We start from the raw sequence: 20,470 nt of genomic DNA, 5'->3' as shown, positions 1-20,470 counted from the left end.
ATTAAATCTTTTAATATGGTATCACTACTTTTAAAATATCAAATTTTGGTACTTAAACTTTATTTATATTACCTTCCTCTACCTACCTTAAATTTGAAAGGATTAGATGTGGAACAAATGTAGGCTAACACATACACAGTTTGTCACATCATTATTTTATTTAGGTTACTGATCAAGAAACCAAAAATTGATTTTTAAGCAAAAAAAATGACAAAAATAAAACCAAAAAATGATAACACTGTTGCTAATGCCAACCCCATCTAAGATAGTCTTCTCCAGTCACAATGGCCACCAAGTGTAATAAAAGGAAAAGAAGGCTAGACACATTGCTGGATTGGAACCCACATATCCACTTTTTTGTTGCGTATAGCATTCATGTAACAAATCTGTATAATGAGAGAAATGCAAAGAATAGAAACAAGAGATTAGCAGTGAAAGAGAATGATTCCACTTATTCATTAAATAGAAGAGTATTGATACAAAAATGGTCAAAAAATTTAAACTCATTAACTAATTAGTTATACACACGTGCTAATTATATATATTCTTGATACTCTTCCTACTTCTCTTTCTTCTAAAGCCCTTTGTGAGTTGCCATAGAGATCATGTGGGCTGGCAACACCAAGTCGTTGTCTTAGATGAGTAAAGAAATTGTGACTACGATTGGTTTGTGATACAAACCTTTGGAAAATCACACCCCAAAAGCTAATTATTAAGGTTGGAGAGCCTACGTCTATAAAAATCCCATTAGGAAATCCCTTACTTTCTTATGTAGGATTCAAGTCCCATCCCTTGCAATTGACACATAACAGTTTAGCAAATTTATATGCAATCTAATCCACAACAAGCACGTAATTTACTTGAACAATTCCACTACGGACCTTTTTCTCGTACAAAGTGGAGATCTAACTCTACATGCTTCATTCAATCATGTTGCACTAGATTTGCTACAAACACTGCAGTAGTATTATCACACCATTTGATTAGTGTATGTGGCAAAGAAACACCCATTTCAGTCTATAGTGATTGAACCCACATGACTTCTATAACACCCATAACCGCTTCCATTGTCATATTAGGGTTACAAAGTATTATCGTACAATTCAAAATAATCAATAACAAATAGCATCAAGTTTACCAAATTAATTAACAAAATTTCATAAATAATTAAGATCGAAGCAAAACATACTCTTATGGGTCTTAAATCGAGCCTTCGAAGCCCTAAAAATAATTTAGGAACAATAAGGGACCAATTCGAAGCAAATCAAAAAGTCCAAAGAAAAACAAAAAATTTTCAAAACAGGGGTCACATGGCCATATGGTAGACCATGTTCAATTTGATGTTGGGTCACACTACCTTGTCACAGGCCGTGTGTCAACCCGTGTGAAATCTGCACTTAACACGTTCAGGATACACGCCCTTGTGGGTGGCCCGTCTGTAACACACGACCGTGTGACAGCCCATGTCTCAAGCCGTGTATGCCCAAAACTTGCTCATTTCATATCCAAATGCTTTGGTACCTAAAACAACTTTCAAAAAATGAGTATAAGACCTAAAAAATGCATTTCAATGACACTCAAAGCATGCCAAGACAATCAACCTAAATCCTAACCAATGTGTCATCAATGGCACCACAATTCAACACTTACACAATTCATTTCCTTAACTACATATACAAACTACAAACATGCTTCTAATGACCTATAATGAATCTCAAAATGTCATACTTAACTCAAGCCAATCTTATTATATCACATTCATCCATTATGCTTAAGCTTAGAATTAAGCATGCATACCTAACAAAGTTATTCAAACCACATCATATGCGCACAACTATACAATATAAGTAATTAAGAACTATTACAGAACATAACCAAATTCCCCTATTACATGCCATATAAACCAAATTGAATTCAAAATCTACCAAAAGATCCCAGATAATGTGAATTCTTCGAGTTGATCCGATCTCTCGATTTTCACAAAACATGATCTACAAGGAAGAGACAAGGAAACAAGTAAGCTTTCATAAATCTTAGTAATTTCGTCAGTTAAACAAATAAAAATTACTTAATTAAATATAATAATTCAAATAATAAGATAAATGAATAGAGTTCCTGTCAACAAGGTTATTATCAGAATTCCTGTCAATCACAGCTCATAACAGGTGAGTAATGCTCAAACATTAGTTCAAATCAAATTTCCACATTTCAATACATTCACATTTCTTACCATCACAATGCGTAATCTCTTTAACATATAATGATAATACAAAATTTACCACATTTACACTTATACTATTACAAACCGCTTATCGTTTCGCACGTCACATTTAGATACTCATGTATTTCCATCTGACGCATACTGGAAAGACGATTAAAATCTCGATACACTATTCATATTGTGTCATAGTCCAACTATAGTCTTACATGTGCATTGTCATGGCTCTACCATGGTCTTACATTCATAGTGCCATAACCCGGTTATGATCTTATCATTAGAATGCCATAGCCCATGTAATGGCCTGAATTTTCGGTGATGTCGGAATGGTGATTCGAGATCACTAAGTCTGACAAATGAGTAGAAAATATTATTAATTTAGTGAGAATAAGTAAATGAGAAGTTAGGAAAATTTTTGAAATAGTGAATAGTGTATTAGGAATAAATATTGAAATAATTAAAATAAAAAACGAGGTATCGAGACCTCAAAGATTTTAAACCGAGCCATAAGTATTTTTAGAAATATTCATAGAGTGTCATTGAGTTGGTATTATAGTTTCGTTAGAAAATTTTAACGTTTGGATAGTTAATTAACTAAAAAGAACTAAATTGGAAATAGTGTAAAATGTGTTAAATCGTGATTAAATAGCTTAGGTGACTAATAAGGAGGGATTTAAAAGGCAATTAGGCCTAAAGTTGTGGGCTGGACGGTTGGGCAAGAAAAATCAGCAGAAAGTAAGGAGAAATAGGGGCAAAATTGGAAATTTTACAAATTAAATATATAAAACAAAGATAAAAGTGAAAAATCTAGAGATCTCTTCAAAAATTATCAGCAAAAACGTCATAGGAAGTCTGAAACAAGCTGGTTTCTCATATTTTTATATCATGTAAGCTCAATTCTTGCTTTTTCTTTGTAATTTTTCATGTTTTGTGACTTTTACAACTAGGTCCAACTATTAAATTCATTAGTTTTGATTCTATGAATGATTTTGAAAGTTACCATGAGTGAGTTCTGGAATTTTATGATGAATTATCATAGAATTAAAGATTTAATTTTATTATATGATGATTTTATTAAGAAATTTTGGTAGAAATTGATTTTAGGGACCTAATTGTAAAACAATTTGGAGTTAGGGTTTGGTGTTGCGGTTTTGATTATGAAAGGCTATGTAGTAGTCTAAAATAGTTGGAAAAGGTGTTAATTGAGAAAAATTAGATCAATTGAGGGGTTAATTGAGTAGGGACCAAATTGTAAAAACTGTAAAGTTTGGGGTAAAAGTGTAATTTCGAAAATTTAAGGGCATAAATTGTGAAATGGATTAGAATAGAATTATATGCTGATGAATGAATAAATTTGTATTTTAGATCGAGAACCCGAAGCAAGCCGAGGAAAAGAAAAAGTAGTTGATTAGTCCCTGAACTTTTACAAATTCTGCAAATCGACCTAGGTAAGTTTATATGGCTGAAATTTAATGATTAAATGTTAATTTCATGAATTATATAATGTATGATGAAATGTATTTAGTGTTGAAAAGAGAGTAAAATAAAAATGCGAAAATTGAATAAATGATCAAATTAAGCGGAACGCTGGATTTGAGTACTTCTGATCAAGAGACAAAGTGATAAGTGTTATACTTATCTGATCAAGTGAAAAAGTGATAAGTGCTACACTTATCTGATCAAGAGACAAAGTGATAAGTGTTATACTTATCTGATCAAGTGAAAAAGTGATAAGTGCTATACTTATCTGATCAAGTGACAAAGTGATAAGTGGTAGCTTAGCTACACTTATCTGATCAGGGACAAATGATAAGTGATCATACGTAAGACCATAGTTGAACTATGGCAAAGTGAAAGTGAAGTACTCAATTTCCCGTAACCGTTCCTTAATTTTGATCAATGATGGTAAGTGACAAATGGGCCCAAAGGAATTATGGTAAAAGAATAAGTAGTAGTGAGTTTATACCAAGGAACTCACCAAAGATTGTGGTTGACAGGTAAATTTAGTAATGGTGTATATTGTATAAGTGTACAAGTGTTTGGTAAGATTTATGTTTTATGCCTATGAACTTACTAAGCTTTTCTATAAGCTTACATGTGTGTGTTTATTGTTTTTGTAGATTAACGTATTTATACATTCGGAGGATCGGATCTACATCAAGAATCACACTATCCAGATATACTCCGGTAGATTATGTCAAGCAACTTTTTAGATTTATATGGCATGTATAGGGAATTGAAGTAAAAAGTAATAGAATGAATGACTAAGTATGCAAAGTAAATTTGAATGTTATGGTTGTGTTAGATATCGAAATATATACATGTTTTTAGTTTGAAATGGTTGATTGGTTGAACTTCATTAGTATTTAAATGAAGTAGATGAAATACTGGAATTGGTTGTGATTTGAAATTTGCAGGGAAGGTTAGACAATTATAAAGGGGTTATATTGATTTTTTTTTTAAAATTGCAATGGAACAGTTCTTGGACAGCAGCATTGATGTAACTTTTAAAAATCACCAAAAATAGTGGAAATAGAATTAGAAGTTGAGAGAGATATGAAATTAAATCTGAAAGAGTCTACTTTCATATGAAAGAAGTGGAGTAAGCAAAAGAATTATATACTTTTAGATATTTGAATTTTAGTGAAACAGGGCAAGAATGTTTTTGAAGTCCCCTGTTCTGACTTTAGAAATTCATTAAAAATTGTACAGAAGGAATTATGAGTTATAATTTATATTTATAGATTCCTTAATGAGTATATTTTCAGTAGAAATAAGTTTAATCACCATATGAAGTCTGTAATAAGAGATAATTAAATTTTAGTGATGAGTGGTCAGGATAGTCGATTAGTGAAACAGGGGAGACTTAAACTAATAAACTGTACTAATTGGCTAAAGAAAAAATTCTAAAAAATTCATGGTGAATAGATATATGAGTCTAGTTTTATATAAAATTTACGGATCTAAATTTTGAGTTTCGTAGATTGAATTATAATTATTTTAGTGACTGCTGCACAGGTGGACAGCTTTATTATGAATGATGAAATTAAATTTGAAAGTAAATTTTTATGCCCCGAACTGTTAAGTTAAGTCAAGTAACGCCTCATGCTCGACTTCGGAAACGGTATTGGGTAAGGGGTGTTACAGCCCAGCTATGGTCTTATCATTAGTATGACATAGCCCAGCTATGGTCTTATCATCAGAATGCTATAGCCTAACTATGGTCTTACCATCAGTATGCCATATCCCAGCTATGGTCTTACATATATACACTGCCATGGTCCAACCATGGTCTTATATCTTCATAGTTGCCATAGCCTCACTATGATCTTAAGTACGAATGCAACTTGTCTCTATTGATATCAGGAATTATCATTTTCGTAACTTTTTACAATTTCAGTTCTATCAACAAATCAATTTAATATTAGTAATTTTATATCATTTAAGCTCTAACATTCATAAACAATTAAAAATATAATTGATATCATATTAAATGAACTTACCTGATAAAAAAAATGAAGTCGAAATCGAGACAACGATCAATCCGTTACTTTAACCTATCTGCAATTCGAGCCTGATCGATTTATTTCTTGATATAAAATAATAATTCTATTTAATTATCAATTTTCAACAACATAATTAACTAGTTTTATGCAATTAAGTCCTTTTATACATTTTTACAAAATTTTCCCAACATTTTACCTTTTATACATTTAATCCTTAAGTCCAAACTTGCAATTTAACCACTTTCAACCAAATTCAAGCTTAGCCGAATTTTTTAGGACCCTATTACAGCCCATATTTACTATTTTTTCACATCAAGTCCTTGTAATTTTATCACTTTAACATTTTAGTCTTAAAACATTAAAATTACCAAAAATTACTTTACAAAATAGTCCTCTTTAACAACCAAACTTAATAATTTACCATAAAACTTTAAGAATATCCAAAACTCATCAATGAAATAATCCATAATCTTTAACCGTTTTGAAAATAGAGATACGGGTCAGCTGGATCTAGTTGCAACGATCTCAAAAACATAAAAATTACAAGAAACCGGTTAAAATCGGCTTACCAAATTGAAAGACAAGCTTGGTCAAAGCTTCCCAAGCCTTAAAAATGGTGTTTAGGGCTTCTTTCCCCAGAAGATTCACAAAGATGATGTATTTTAACCTTTGTTATCTTTTATTTATTTAATTAATTTTGTAATTTATTAATTTAACCTTTTAATCTAACTTATAAAATGACTAATTCATGTCTATAAGTGTCCAATATTTATAAAATTACCATCTAAGGAAGGTTTAATTGCACAATTGGTCCTTCAATTATTTTAATTTTTTAACTAAACAAGCTTAATTTTAATTTAATCCTAAACTAATAAGGACTTAATAAGCAAATAGCCCAAAGGCTAGTGGATTAATCATATCCACCACCGCTTGAACTTTTTGACCATGGTTTAATCACCATTTTGGTCCATTTACAATTTTAAATCTATAGCGATTAACTTTTACCTCTTTTACAATTTAATCCTTTTACCTTAATTAAGCAACCAATCGTCAAAATTATCGGACCAAACCTCTATTCTCATATAATACAACTCTTTAAATATTTACTAAAATATTTACGACCTTAAATTACGGAAATGGGGTCCTAATACCTCATTTACAAAACTACTTGACCTTTGGACTAAACTATTTATACTAACCATTAATCCAATTAATTAAAATTCCTCAAATCAAAATTAAATATAAAAATTATTTTTGACTTGCATAATTTAAATACTAATTTTATGAACTTACTCGTTGGTTTTGTGGTCTCGAAACCACTATTTTTGACACCACTAAAAAATGGGTTGTTACAACTTTACAATGCATTAGCAAGGCTTTGATATTTTTCCTTGGACTGTGAATAAGAAACAACATATTGTTTCTTAGAGCTCAAAGAGATAGGATTAAAGCCTAAAATAAAACATATCGTAGTAATGCGTATGCTACTATAGTGAAATCGACTATCCGTAAACAGAAATTGACCATCTGAAAAAACTATGTGCATAGTACTAAGATAATGAAGAATGCACTTAATGGCTTTCCAATGAGTGTCTAACAAAGTTTGCATAAATTGACTAGCCTTATTAACACTATAGTTAATATCAGGCCGTGTAAGACGAGTGTTGTGGAGACTAATAACTTGGTGATACAATGGACCCTATGACTGAGTTGGTGGCTTGAAAGATCAGAGGCTTGAAAGATCACTTTGGTTTTGGCCGATGTTTGGACCCTATGATTGAGTTGGTGGCTTTTAAACAGGTTAGTACAATGGACTAGTATCATGATAATTTTGTGAGCCTCATCAACCAGTTACATTTACTTGAGAGCTATGCTTTAAGCATTTTTATTAACAATCTTCAACCTGAGATTGAACAATTTTTAAGGTTGTTTAAGCCCATTACTCTGGTGGAAGGACATATACTTGCTCAAAAAATGAAAGAAATTGTTGGTAGTACTTTTAAGAAACCGAGTTCTTTTGAGGGCACCTTTGGTTATTTTAGGACACTATTTTTCATTAGCAAGGGACATAGTCACAACACTGTTAGTAGCTTCTCGAGCCCAGGGAATCATCATATTGCGCCCCTAAACCATAAGTTACCTACAAAAGCTCTTTCTCAAACTGAGATGGATGAGAGAAGAAGGAAAAGGTTATGCTTTTGATGTACAGCCAAATACACACTAGGGCATAAATGCAATAGATCATAGCTGTATCAGCTAGTGATAGATTGTCATCTAGAGCACAATTTTGAGCATAGGAGTCATACGTCAAAGGAGTTCCAAGATTGCCTTGAGAAACTAGACACCTTGGAAAATGAGAGTGATATTGTTGCACCAATCCTATCTGTGCATGCCTTGAATGGATCCCAAGGCCACAACACCATGCAATTATCTGCCACGATAGGCCAAGCGAAAATTGTTATTCTGGTGGAATCTGGTAGCACCCACAATTTTGTGGATTCCAGATAGTTGAAGAGATTGAAACTTCCAATAAACAACTCTTTGTGTCACATCCTGAAAACCGAGTCGGTAGTGTTGGCATTAAATTAAAGATTAGAAATAGAAAAAATAAAAAAACACGTTAGTAATTAGGATGAAATAGGAATAGAAGCTAAACTAGAGAACTTAAATAGGTAAATTATGACTAATGATTAGTGGGGGGGTTTATTAAAACAATGGTAGAATTAGGAGGGATCTATAGGATAAATAAGCCAATTTCAATTAATTGATTTGGCTATAAAAGCCAACACTACTCATTTTCTTCCTCACGTTTCCACACTTTCTTTATTTCAAAAATTTGTTGCGTCTGGTAGTTGGTTTGCTCTCAAAATTTTTTTGCACATGGTATTTTCTGAGCAGACAAGCACCATTTTCTTCTTTAAAATTCTTAAGTAAAACAATATTTTTTTTCTCTTAAACTTTGGTTCGGTTATTAAGCGGACCGCCCAAAAGTCACGATGGATAGCAAGATCAATGGTAAACAATCTATTTTCATATCAAATCCGCATGAAAAGCTTTTGGCTAAAGTATCTACAATTTAGATAAGAAATATGAATAATCTTTTTTATTAATGTTTGGCTTCATGAAAATGGTGGATCGAAGCTAGCAAAGCTATGAAATGTTTTCTAAAATGATTTTCAAAGAGCATTAAAAAATATAATAATAAAAATAAAAGGTTTACAATTCGATTTAGCAAAGTTTTTAAGAAAATTTATAAACCAAAGGGTTTTTCTCTTGAGGAAGATGATGAACAGTGGTTGTTTTTTAAAGAATAGGGTTTAGTGAGGTTACCTTTAATTAATAGTCTAAATCTACAAATATATGTAAGTAGGAGGTTAAAAAATTAGGAAATAAAGACAAGTAATAGTAAAGTAAAAAAATTTATCAAAGTTAGCATAAGAAGAGGGTTGCAGTTGAGTAGTGAATGCAACAAATTGTTTTAGACAATATGTGATGTATATTTGTTCATGAAAAACTAAAAATATTGGGGGAACATCAACTAGTAGAGACAAAGGAAAGGAGAAGGTCACCTAGTCGATGTTGTGGTGAACAAGGTGAGTACTCTGTGTACTGTACTTGAAAATGAGGTCGAGCATGACAGGTAGTCAAGTAATACGTACGAACCCTTAGCATGAATCTGTATGCGTGTATTTTTTATGATATATAAACCTTCTTATTTACTGTATGAACCCTGACATATGCATACAAGCTCTGTTATATTTTCATGCGAGCTCTGAGTTGTAATCTACAAACCGTGCTTTTAAATTGTGCGAGCCTATATGTGAGTGTAAGCTTAATGCTTGATGCTTTGTCATATAATATAACTATGTGAAGTGTTAAATATATATATGCAAATAGTTATCATATAAACATGAAAAAATGGGTTTTGCTATATGCAATGAATACATGCGCAGGTTTTTTTATAAATAAAATATGTACATATAACTTTGCATTAAAAGGGTTTGAATTATCTAATATATATATGTCAAAGTATAAATGTAGTGTGCAAACCTTATAATGTGAATTGCGAACCCATGTGAAACGTGAGGTCTATTATGTTGTGTGTACCTATGATGTTATGATGACCCATGTTGCATGCGAACATAGGCCATATGTGAACCCTGTTGTTTTGTGACGTGTGGTGGTACTGCGATCTCTGTTAAAATGGTGAGCCTAAAATGATGTGAGCTGTAAATGTGTATTACTGTGATATGTTGGCATTGTAAATTTTTTGAACTATTGGATATAGTTGGCATGCCATAGGATTATGAGTGGTCGCCTATATTATGTGATAAGGTATTGTAGCCTGGTGATTCGATAAAGAAATAAGGGAATATCGAGCAATGCTCTATTCACAAAGGACCATAACGATGTGTTTTTTGAAGAGTGTGAGCATTCGTGCTACACTTATATGGCAATTTGAATGACTCTATGAGTCTTAGGGTATGTTTTGGGAGATCCGTTTATCCAATAAGTATATTATTCGATTATAATTCCTTTTCACGAACTGCCAATATATCACTGAACTGAACTGGGTTGGATATATATATGAACTGATGATATGCGAACTGTTATATGTGATATGTTTGTATATGAGTTGTTTGGTATATTGATGTGTTTTCGAGTGTTGTATGCATGCGTATTCACTAAGTTTTCCCGAGCTCATCTCTTTATCTTTCTTTTCCCCTTCAGATAAGTAGTGCGCAGAATAGTGAGAAGGGTGACAGTTCAGTGATCCATCGCACAAACTTTCTTTCTAAAGTATATGTCAACCTTATAAAACCCCAAGAAGGCAATGTGGGACTTTCCCGGGAAAGAGACTTAGAATGAAACCTAGATAATTTTAGACAATTTATAAAACATTTTCAAGGGTTTTAAATGGACTTTTCGGAATGTTTAATTTTTGGGACTTATTAATCTTCGTGTTTTCTTGTTTGGTTGAAACTACTGCGTGAATTATACGATACTTCTTATATGAACTAACGAGGCATTTTTTAGCTAGAGGAGCCTGTTGAAATTCAGGTACGTCTTATTTCACTGACTGTATGACTTATTGTTTATTTTTAGAAAGCATGCTCTTAGGACTAAATGCTTGTATGAAATCTTCTTTATATGTATGTTGAGTATGGATGGTTAGTGTGATTTGTGGTTGTCTAACGGAAAGTCACCTCGGTGGCTAATGCGTCGCTTAAAATTCATGTTGGACCGTCCCGACTAGGTTTGAGGTGTCACATTTAGTGGTATTAGAGCCAATTTTCCAAATGTATATATAAAATAATTATGTAAATGAATGGGTTTTTATAAATAAGTAAATAAATAAATTTTAATTGTTTTTTGGACAAAAATAATCTAGTGTGAAAATTAGTTGAAAATGGTGTAGGAACGGGAATACATTACCTTCTTAAAAATGTTTTCTTGAAAAGAATTGTTTTAGATCACTTGCCACTTCTTACTTTTTCATTTTTTTTAAAATTGAAGCAAATAGTAGTTAGAGATGCATCCTAGATGCGGGCGTCTAGCTGCGAATGCACCGATGGAACCATCTCCAAGACAAGCTGCACTTGGAATTAGTTTCAACCATTGGTTCAAACACCAATTGGGGAATTTCAGAGTATAACCGATGGGAACCCTGCCTCAGCTGCCAGAGATTTGCCACTCGAACGACTTCAAGCTTTGGGTGGTAAAGAATTTCAAGTTAAAAGAGTTGATCCAACAATTGTTAATTATTGGTTGGAGAGTGTTGAGAGGATCCTTGAATAGATTAGATGCTCAAGTGAGAAGAATTTGGGTTGTATCGTATCCTTACTAAATAGTGAAGCTTATCATTGTTGGAATATGGTAAGGAGGGGGACCACTGCTGATCACTTGACTTAGGAGTCCTTTTTGGAGTCATTTCGAAAGAAGTACTTGGGGGCAGTACTTGGATGCAAGAAAGAGAGTTTTTGAATCTGGTTCAGGGAACTATGTCTGTAGCTGAGTACGAGTCTAAGTTTGCACGCTCAGCCAGTATGCTCCGGAGATGGTGTTCTTTGAGAATGAGAGGTGTAAGAGGTTTCGATTTAGGCTAAACCAGAATATTTGAGTATACCTATTAGTACAGAACGTAGAGTGTAGAGGTTCTTCGATGATTTTGTAGAAAGGGCTAAGGCTGTGGAGGATACGCTAACCGAGCCACCTAAACCGTTTGGCACTGAGACTGAAAAGAAGGGCTCCAATCGATCAGATTCATCGAGGAGGCCAGGCAAGAGAGGTCGAGAGATTCAGAGGTCTGATAGAAATGATCGGCGAGATTCTCACTCGATTCAGGCAAGACCATAGAATATAATAATAGTTACTTCAAATGGATCAGTCGGATTCTCGATGTGTCAGCACTACGAGCATAGGCATCCAAGAGTGTGCTGGAGGGTGTTTGGGGCATGTCTGCTCTGCGGGTCGAAGGAGCATCGAATTCGTAACTGCCTGATGAGAGATAAAATGGCCCAGTCTGCACAATCTGCTAGAAGCCGAAGTTGAGGACGAGGTTGTGGTGGTAATAGGAAACCAACGAGTAAGAGATCAGTCGCTCATACTGTAGCTGCACCGACTAAGTTGGGTGGACTTGCTCGTGTTTATGCTATGAAGGAACTGCGAAAGCGCTCAACGACAGATGTGATAACAGGTACCTTTCTACTAAAATCATTCACTTTATTTTCGTTGATAGCTTTGGGTTCTACTCATTCGTATATTGTGAGTGATTTGGTAAGCAAATTGAGGATTCCAGTAGAGACCATTAGTCAAGGAATGGTAGAGATAAGTTCGCTGGGAGAAAGTATTTTGGTTGATCGGGTTTATCGAATGAGTCCATTGGTAGTACAATGATACATTTTTCCCGTGGATCTGATGGAGCTATCATTTTGTGGGTTCAATATAATTTTTGGAATGGATTGGTTGACTAAGCATAGTACAATGATCAATTTCGAGACAAAGTGTCTTACTTTAAAAGCGAAGACGAATTGAATATTGTGGTTGTAGGAGAGACACCCGAATTCTTCTCTAATGTGGTGTCCGTGACTAAGGCTAAGAAGCTGATAAGTAGAGGTTATGAAGCTTACTTAGCCTATGTACTTAATTCAGGAAGTAAAGGTTCAGGAGTTTAGGATATCCACGCTGTAAAGGATTTTCCTGACATCTTTCTAGAGGAGTTACCCGATTTGACTTCAAATCGAGAAGTTGAGTTCGATATTGAGGTTTATCCTAGTACCACACTGGTGTCCATTGCAGCATATCGCATGGCATCGAAAGAAATCAAGGAGCTTAAGATCCAGTTGCCAGAGTTGTTGGATAAAAGGTTTATTTGACTGAGCGTATCGCCTTGGGGTGTGCTGGGTGTGAGACGTATTATGAGTCCAGATTTGATTTGAGAGAGTGAGGAGAAGGTGAAACTGATTGGTGATAAACTGAAAGCCACTTTTGATAGGCAGAAGTCTTACGCAGATCTAAAATACCATGACATCAAGTTTCAAGTTGGGGATCAAGTGTTCCTTAAGGTTTCACCTTGGAAGAAAGTTTTAAGATTCGGACAAAAAGGGAAGTTGAGTCCGAGATTTATTAGGTCTTAGAAGGTTATTCAGAGGATTGGACCAGTGGCGTATCGACTTAAATTATCGGTTGAACTTGAGTGTATTCATGATGTATTTCATGTGTCTCTGTTACGTAAGTATCAATTTGATCCATCGCATATTGTTCCGGTTGAGGAGATCGAGGTTCAACCTAATCTTACTTATGAGAAGGAACCAGTTGAGATCTTAGCTCATGAGGTTAAGGTGTCGTGAAACAAGAGCATACCTTTGGTAAAAGTTTTGTAACATAACCACAAGACTGAGGATGCTATTTGGGAAACCGAGGATACGATGAGACGATAATATCCTTATCTATTCGGTTCAGGTATTTTTTAGGATGAAATTATTATTAAAGGAGGAGAGTTGTCACATCCTAGAAACCGAGTCAGTAGTGTTGGAATTAAATTAAATATTAGAAATAGAAAAAAAAACTTGTTAGTAATTAGAATAAAATATGAATAGAAGCTAAACTAGAGAACTTAAATAGGTAAATTATGACTAATGATTAGTGGGGGATTTATTAAAACAATGATAGAACTAGGAGGGATCTATAGGATAAATAAACCAATTTTAATTAATGGATTTGGCTATAAAAGCCAACACTGCTTATTTTCTTCCTCACATTTCTACACTTTCTTCATTTCAAAAATTTGTTGCGTCTGGTAGTTGGTTTGCTCTCAAAACTTTTCTACACATGGTATTTTCTGAGCAGCCAAGCACCATTTTCTTCTTTAAAATTCTTAAGTAAAACAACATTTTTTTCTCTTAAACTTTGGTTCGGTTATTAAGCGGACCGCCCATGAGTCACGAAGGATAGCAAGATCGATGGTATATAATCTATTTTCATATCAAATCCGTACGAAAAGCTTTTGGTTAAAGTATCTACAATTTAGATAAGAAATATGAATAATATTTGTTTTTGTTAATGTTTGGCTTCATGAATGGTGGATCGAAGCTGGCAAAGCTATGAAATGTTTTCTAAAATGATTTTCAAATAGCATTAAAAAATATAATAATAATAATAATAAAAGGTTTACAATCCAATTTAGCAAAGTTTTTAAGAAAATTTATAAACCAAAGTGTTTTTCTCTTGAGGAAGATGATGAACATTGGTTGTTCTTGAAAGAATAGGTTTTAGTGAGGTAACCTTTAATTAATAGTCTAAATCTACAAATATATGTAAGTAGGAGGTTAAAAAATTAGGAAATAAAGACAAGTAATAATAAAGTAAAAAAAATGTAAAAGTTAGCGTAAGAAGAGGGTTGTAGTTGAGTAATGAATGAATTAAATTGTTTTAAACAATATGTGATGTGCATTTGTTCATGCGAAGCTAAAAATATTGGAGGAGCATCGACTAGTAGAGAAAAAGGTAGGGAGAAGGTCACCTAGTTGACGTTGTGGTGAACAATGTGAGTACTCTATGTACTGCACTTGAAAACGAGGTCACGCACAACTAGAAGTCATGTAAGACAGGCAAACCCTTAGCATGAATCTATATGCCTGTGTTTTTTATGCTATGCGAACCCTCTTATTTAGTGTGCAAAAATTAGCATGTGCATACGAGCCCTATTATATTTTCATGCGAGCCCTGTTGTAATTTGATGCGAGCTCAGAGTTGTGAGCTGCAAACTATGCTTTTAAATTGTGCAAGCCTATATGCATGTGCGAGCTTAATGCTTAATGCTTAATGCTTAATGCTTAATGCTTAATGCTTAATGCTTTGTCATATAATATAACTATGCGAATTGTTAATATATATACATATTATATAAACATGAAAAAAAAGGGGTTCTGCTATATACAATAAATGCATGTTTTTGTTCTATTATAAATAATATATATTATTTAGTTAAATGTGTACGCATATTTATATAGTATATATACATGATGTAAAAGGGTTTTGTTATATGCAATGAATGCATCCATAGGTTTCTATATAAATAAAATATATACATATAACTTTGCATTAAAAGGGTTTGAATTATCTAATATATATATGTAAAAGTATAAATGTGGTGTGTGAACCTTATAATGTGAATTGCGAACCCATGTGAAACGTGAGGTCTACTATGTTATGTGTACCTATGATGTTATGATGACCCATATTGTATGCAAACATAGGCCATATGCAAACCCTTTTGTTTTGTGCTTAATGTTTTGTATATGCGAACTTAATGCCTTGCAAGTTATTCTATGACGTGTAGTGGTACTGCGAGCTTTGTTAAAATGGTGAGCCTAAAATGACGCGACCTGTAAATTTGTGTTATTGCGATATGTTGGCATTGTGAATTTTTGGAACCATTGGATATAGTTGGCATGTCATAGGATTGTGAGTTCTCACCCATATTATGTGATAGGGCATTGTAGCCTAGTGATTCGATAGAGAAATAAGGGAATTTCGAGCAATGTTCCATTCACCAGGGACCATAAAGGTGTGTTTTTTGGAGAGTGTGAGCTTTCATGCTACACTTATTTGGTGATTTGAATGACTCTATGAGTCTTACGGTATGTTTTGGGAGATCCGTTTATCCAATGAGTATATTATTCGATTATGATTCCTTTTCACGAATTGCCAATATATCACTGAATTGAACTGGGTTGGATATATATATGAACTGATGATATGTGAACTATTATATGTGGTATGTTTGTATGTGAGTTTTTTGGTATATTGATGTGTTTTCGAGTGTTGTATACATGCGTATTCACTAAGCTTTCCTAAGCTCATCTCTTTATCTTTCTTTTCCCCTTCAAATAAGTAGTGTGCAGAATAGTGAGGAGGGTGACAGTTCAGTGATCCATCACACAAACTTTCTTTCTACAGTATGTGTACTGAGTTTATAAAACCTAGATAAATTTGGGCAATTTATAAAACATTTTGGAAGGATTGTGAATGGACTTTTCAAACTGTTTAATTTTTGGGACTTTTTAATCTCCGTGTTTACTTGTTTGGTTAAAACTACTGCTTGACTTATATGATATTGCTTATATGAACTAACAAAACATTTTGTAGTTAATAGAGCGTGTCGAAATTTAGGTACGCCTTATTTCACTGATTGTATGATTTATTGTTTGTTTCAAAAAAGCATGCTCTTAAGACTAAATGCTTGTATAAAATATTCTGTATATTTATGGTGAGTATAGATGGTTGGTGTGATTTGTGGTTGTTTAATGTAAAGTCACCTCGGTGGCTAATGTATCGCGCAAAATTTGGGTCAGACCATCTCGACAGGGTTTGGGGTGTCACATTTGTCAATTAAAGGTGGTGGTTGCTAATGGAGCTCAACTGTCAACACAAAGATTATTTTCAGTTTTGTCTTGGAAGTCACAATACTGCACCTTCCTTACTGATTTAATGGTTCTTCTTGTCAAAAGGTGTGATCTGGTTGTTGGTATTCCGTGGTTGTTATCCCTCAGCCCAATTATTTAGAATTTTTCCTCCCTGATTATGCAGCTTGATTATCTGGGAAAACCTTGCACTCTCTAAGGCATCCTTCCTAGGAGCTTTCACATTTTGACAGGACCACAGTTGTCAAAGTGTTTCAGCATGTTAGAACATAGACCCTGGCCAATGTTATCCACTACCTTGACTCAAGCAGCATTGACATTGCCATACCCAACCTTCCACCAGGATATAGAACTACTCATCACCAAATTTGATGATGTTTTTTAGTTGCCTAAAGGGTGCAGGATCATCGAATCCCTCTTCAAGATGAGTCTCAAGTGGTCAAAGTTAGACCTTATAGGTACCCTACTGTCCAAAAGTATGAGATTGAGAAATTGGTCAATGAGATGTTGCATGCAGAGATAATTCAAGATAGTAACAGTTTTTTTTCCTCTTCCATTATCATGGTAAAGAAGAAGGATGGTAGTTGGAGGCTATGTGTAGACTATAGACAGCTTAACCAACTAACCATTAAAGATAAATTCCCAATCCCTGTTATTGAGGAACTTTTGGATAAGCTGGGGCAAGCCACTTATTTTTCCAAGTTAGACTTGCATTTAAGATATCATCAAATTAGAATGTGTGAAAGGGGTGTCCACGAAACTACTTTCAAGACTCATGAAGGCTACTATGAGATCCTTGTCATGCCTTTTGGCCTGACAAATGCTCCTTCCAGCTTTCAAACCTTGATGAATGGAGTCTTCAAACACCTCTTAAGGAAGTTTGTGTTAGAATTCTTTAATGATATATCGGTTTACTCTACCAATTGGTCCCAACATATAGCACATTTGAGGGAAGTTATGGTTCTATTAAGGCAACATCAACTCTTTGCAAAGAAAAGGAAGTGCAACTTTGGCACTACTCAAGTAAAATACCTGAGACATATAATTTCAATTGGTTCTGTCTCTATGGATCCCACCAAAGTTGATGGGGTGCTTAATTGGCCAACTCCCAGATCAGTCAAAGAGTTAAGGGGATTCTTGGGACTCTCAAGCTATTATTGAAGGTTTATCAGACAATATAAAATGCTAGCCAAACCCCTCACTACCTTTTTAAAAAAAAGGTACAATGGCACTGGTCCCACAGTGCATAAGTAGTATTTGACCAACTCAAATAAGCAGTCTGCCAAGCTCCCGTACTTGTTCTTCCATATTTTAGGAGGAATTTACTGTAGAAATTGATGCATGTGGTCAAGGATTGGGGGTAGTACTACAGCAAAAATGGAGGCCTATTGTTTTTTTTCAGTAAGGATCTCAGGGTTCGCCATCAAGCTTTGTCTATTTATGACAAGGAAATGCTTGCAGTCCTACTTGCGGTCAAGAAATAGCATCCTTATTTAGTTGGCAAGCATTTCCATATCAAGAAAGATCACCAGAGTCTTTGATTTTTAGTTGACAGACAAGCTATCACTCCTTATCAGTAGAAGTGGGTAGCAAAAATGTCGGGATATGATTATTCCATCACCTACAGAAAAGGGAACCTGAATATAGTAGCTATCACTCACAAGAGGATCAGTTGTTGCAATGTGTGGGAAGCATTTCATAGTCTAAGGTATGGAGGCAGATTTTGGATTCTTGTTTCACTGATCTAGCTTTACATAATATCTGTTTAGACTTTCAGCATCAGCTTTAGTTTCACCTAAAATATTCCTAGAATGGCAGAATCTTAAGACAAAAAGGGAAGGTAGTGGTTGAGCAGAACCTCAGGTTAAGAAATACTCTCTTTGACTTATTCCATGGTGGATGCCTCTAGACACAGAATCTCTAGTCTGTTGTATTGGAAAAGAATATCAACTAATGTAAAAAAATGGGTGATCGAATGTGAGGCTTGTCAGAGGTGTAAGCACGAAACAACAGCCTCACTAGGGTTGTTACAACCTCTACCTATTCTCACTCGTGCATGGGCGACTATCAGCATGGACTTCATCGAAGGGTTGCCTCTATCCAAAGGGAAAAACACTATTCTCATTGTTATTGACAGACTCACCAAGTATGGCCATTTTTTTTTACCTTGTCACATCCCTTCACTACCCTCATAGTGGCTCAACAGTATTTAGATCACGTTTACAAGCTCTATGGGGTTACTAAGAGTATTGTATCGGATAAATACAATATCTTCATCAACTCGTTTTGGCAATCATTATTCAAGCACCTAGTAAGCTCCACCTCTCTACTACCTATCACCCTCAGACCAATGGGCAGACTGAGGTTTTAAACAGAAGTTTGGAAGGTTATTTAAGGTGCATGTTAGGGGAACAGCCTAGTGAGTGGGTTCAATGGCTACCCTTAGTCGAGTGGTGGTAAAATACCACCTTTCATACGGCCATACAGACAACTCATTATGAAGCGAAAGGGTTGCAGCAAAGGGAAGCTGCTTGAGATCTATTGCAATTTCATTTAAAACGAGCTCAAAAATGTATGAAGCAAATAGCTGACAAATGTAAATCTGATAGGGAATTTCATATCAGTGACTTGGTTTACCTCAAATCACAACCTTATAGACAGTATTCCCTCAAGACGAAAGCCAATCAGAAGCTGTACCTAAGATATTTTATCCATTTCTCTATAGAAGCTAGGAGGGGCAAGGTAGCATACAAGTTGACCTTACCTGCTAATGCCCACATCCATTCCACCTTCCACGTTTCTCAACTCAAAAAGCACATTGGTTCTGCTGCTAGCACTCCAACGTTACCTCCTACAGATGCTCATGGCACTTTAGACAAAATACCAATAAGGGTCCTTGAGAGATAAATGGTGAAACGAGGGAATCATGCATCTACAAAGGTTTTTGTGGAATGGGCCAATATCTTCCCTGAAGACTCCACCTGGGAGAGTCTGACTGAGCTCTAACAGAAGTATCCAGCATTTGATCCTTGAGGACAAGGATTGTGTTTGTGGGGGGAGTATTTGATATGGAATAATTAGTGCAACAGTTATATGTTTAAATTTCTATTAATTTTCAGTTAATCATTTGTTTATTTGTCATTAGAACAAAACAATGTGTTTTGGGTAATGGTATTAGTTAAACCGTGCATATAAAGGGTACCTCAAAAACTGTTCATTTAAGGATATAACCATTTAGTTAAACTTTGCGGATTGGACAACTATTGCTGGATGTGACAAATTGTCATTCCTAAGCCGTTATTTGCTTTTATACTGACCAATCAGCATGAGGAATGGCAATTATGAGAAATACACAGTTTTTCTTCTTCATTTCTCTTCTCTGAAATTTTCTCTTGTCTTCTATCTGCTATTTCTTCCTTTCATTTTTCTATTTCGAATATTCTACCGTATCAAGAATCTTTAAATTTTAAAAATAATATTTATTTTTATAATATTTATATGGACTCAAGGCTAAATTAATAAAAAATAAAATTAAAAGATTAAATTTATTATTATACCAATTAAGAAAATACCACCTTAATTGCTTTATTGTTGGATGAAAAAAAAACAATCTAAAAAACATTAGTGATCAAATAGTTACTTTTCAAAATTAATTGACTAAAATAAAAATTTATACATAGTTAAGTGACCATTGTAGTTTACCTTATTTTAACTTGAATAGATTTAACACACAATTCGACTTAAATTTATTTTCATTGGTTAAGCAGGCCCATTATTAAGCCCAAATCATATGAACCTCGTTGGTAAGTCCGAAAAAAATT

The sequence above is a fragment of the Gossypium hirsutum genome, chromosome D05 (assembly GCF_007990345.1).
Source record: "Gossypium hirsutum isolate 1008001.06 chromosome D05, Gossypium_hirsutum_v2.1, whole genome shotgun sequence".
In the NCBI taxonomy this organism is placed as follows: domain Eukaryota; kingdom Viridiplantae; phylum Streptophyta; class Magnoliopsida; order Malvales; family Malvaceae; genus Gossypium; species Gossypium hirsutum.
Note: the sequence above shows the minus strand (reverse complement) of the source record.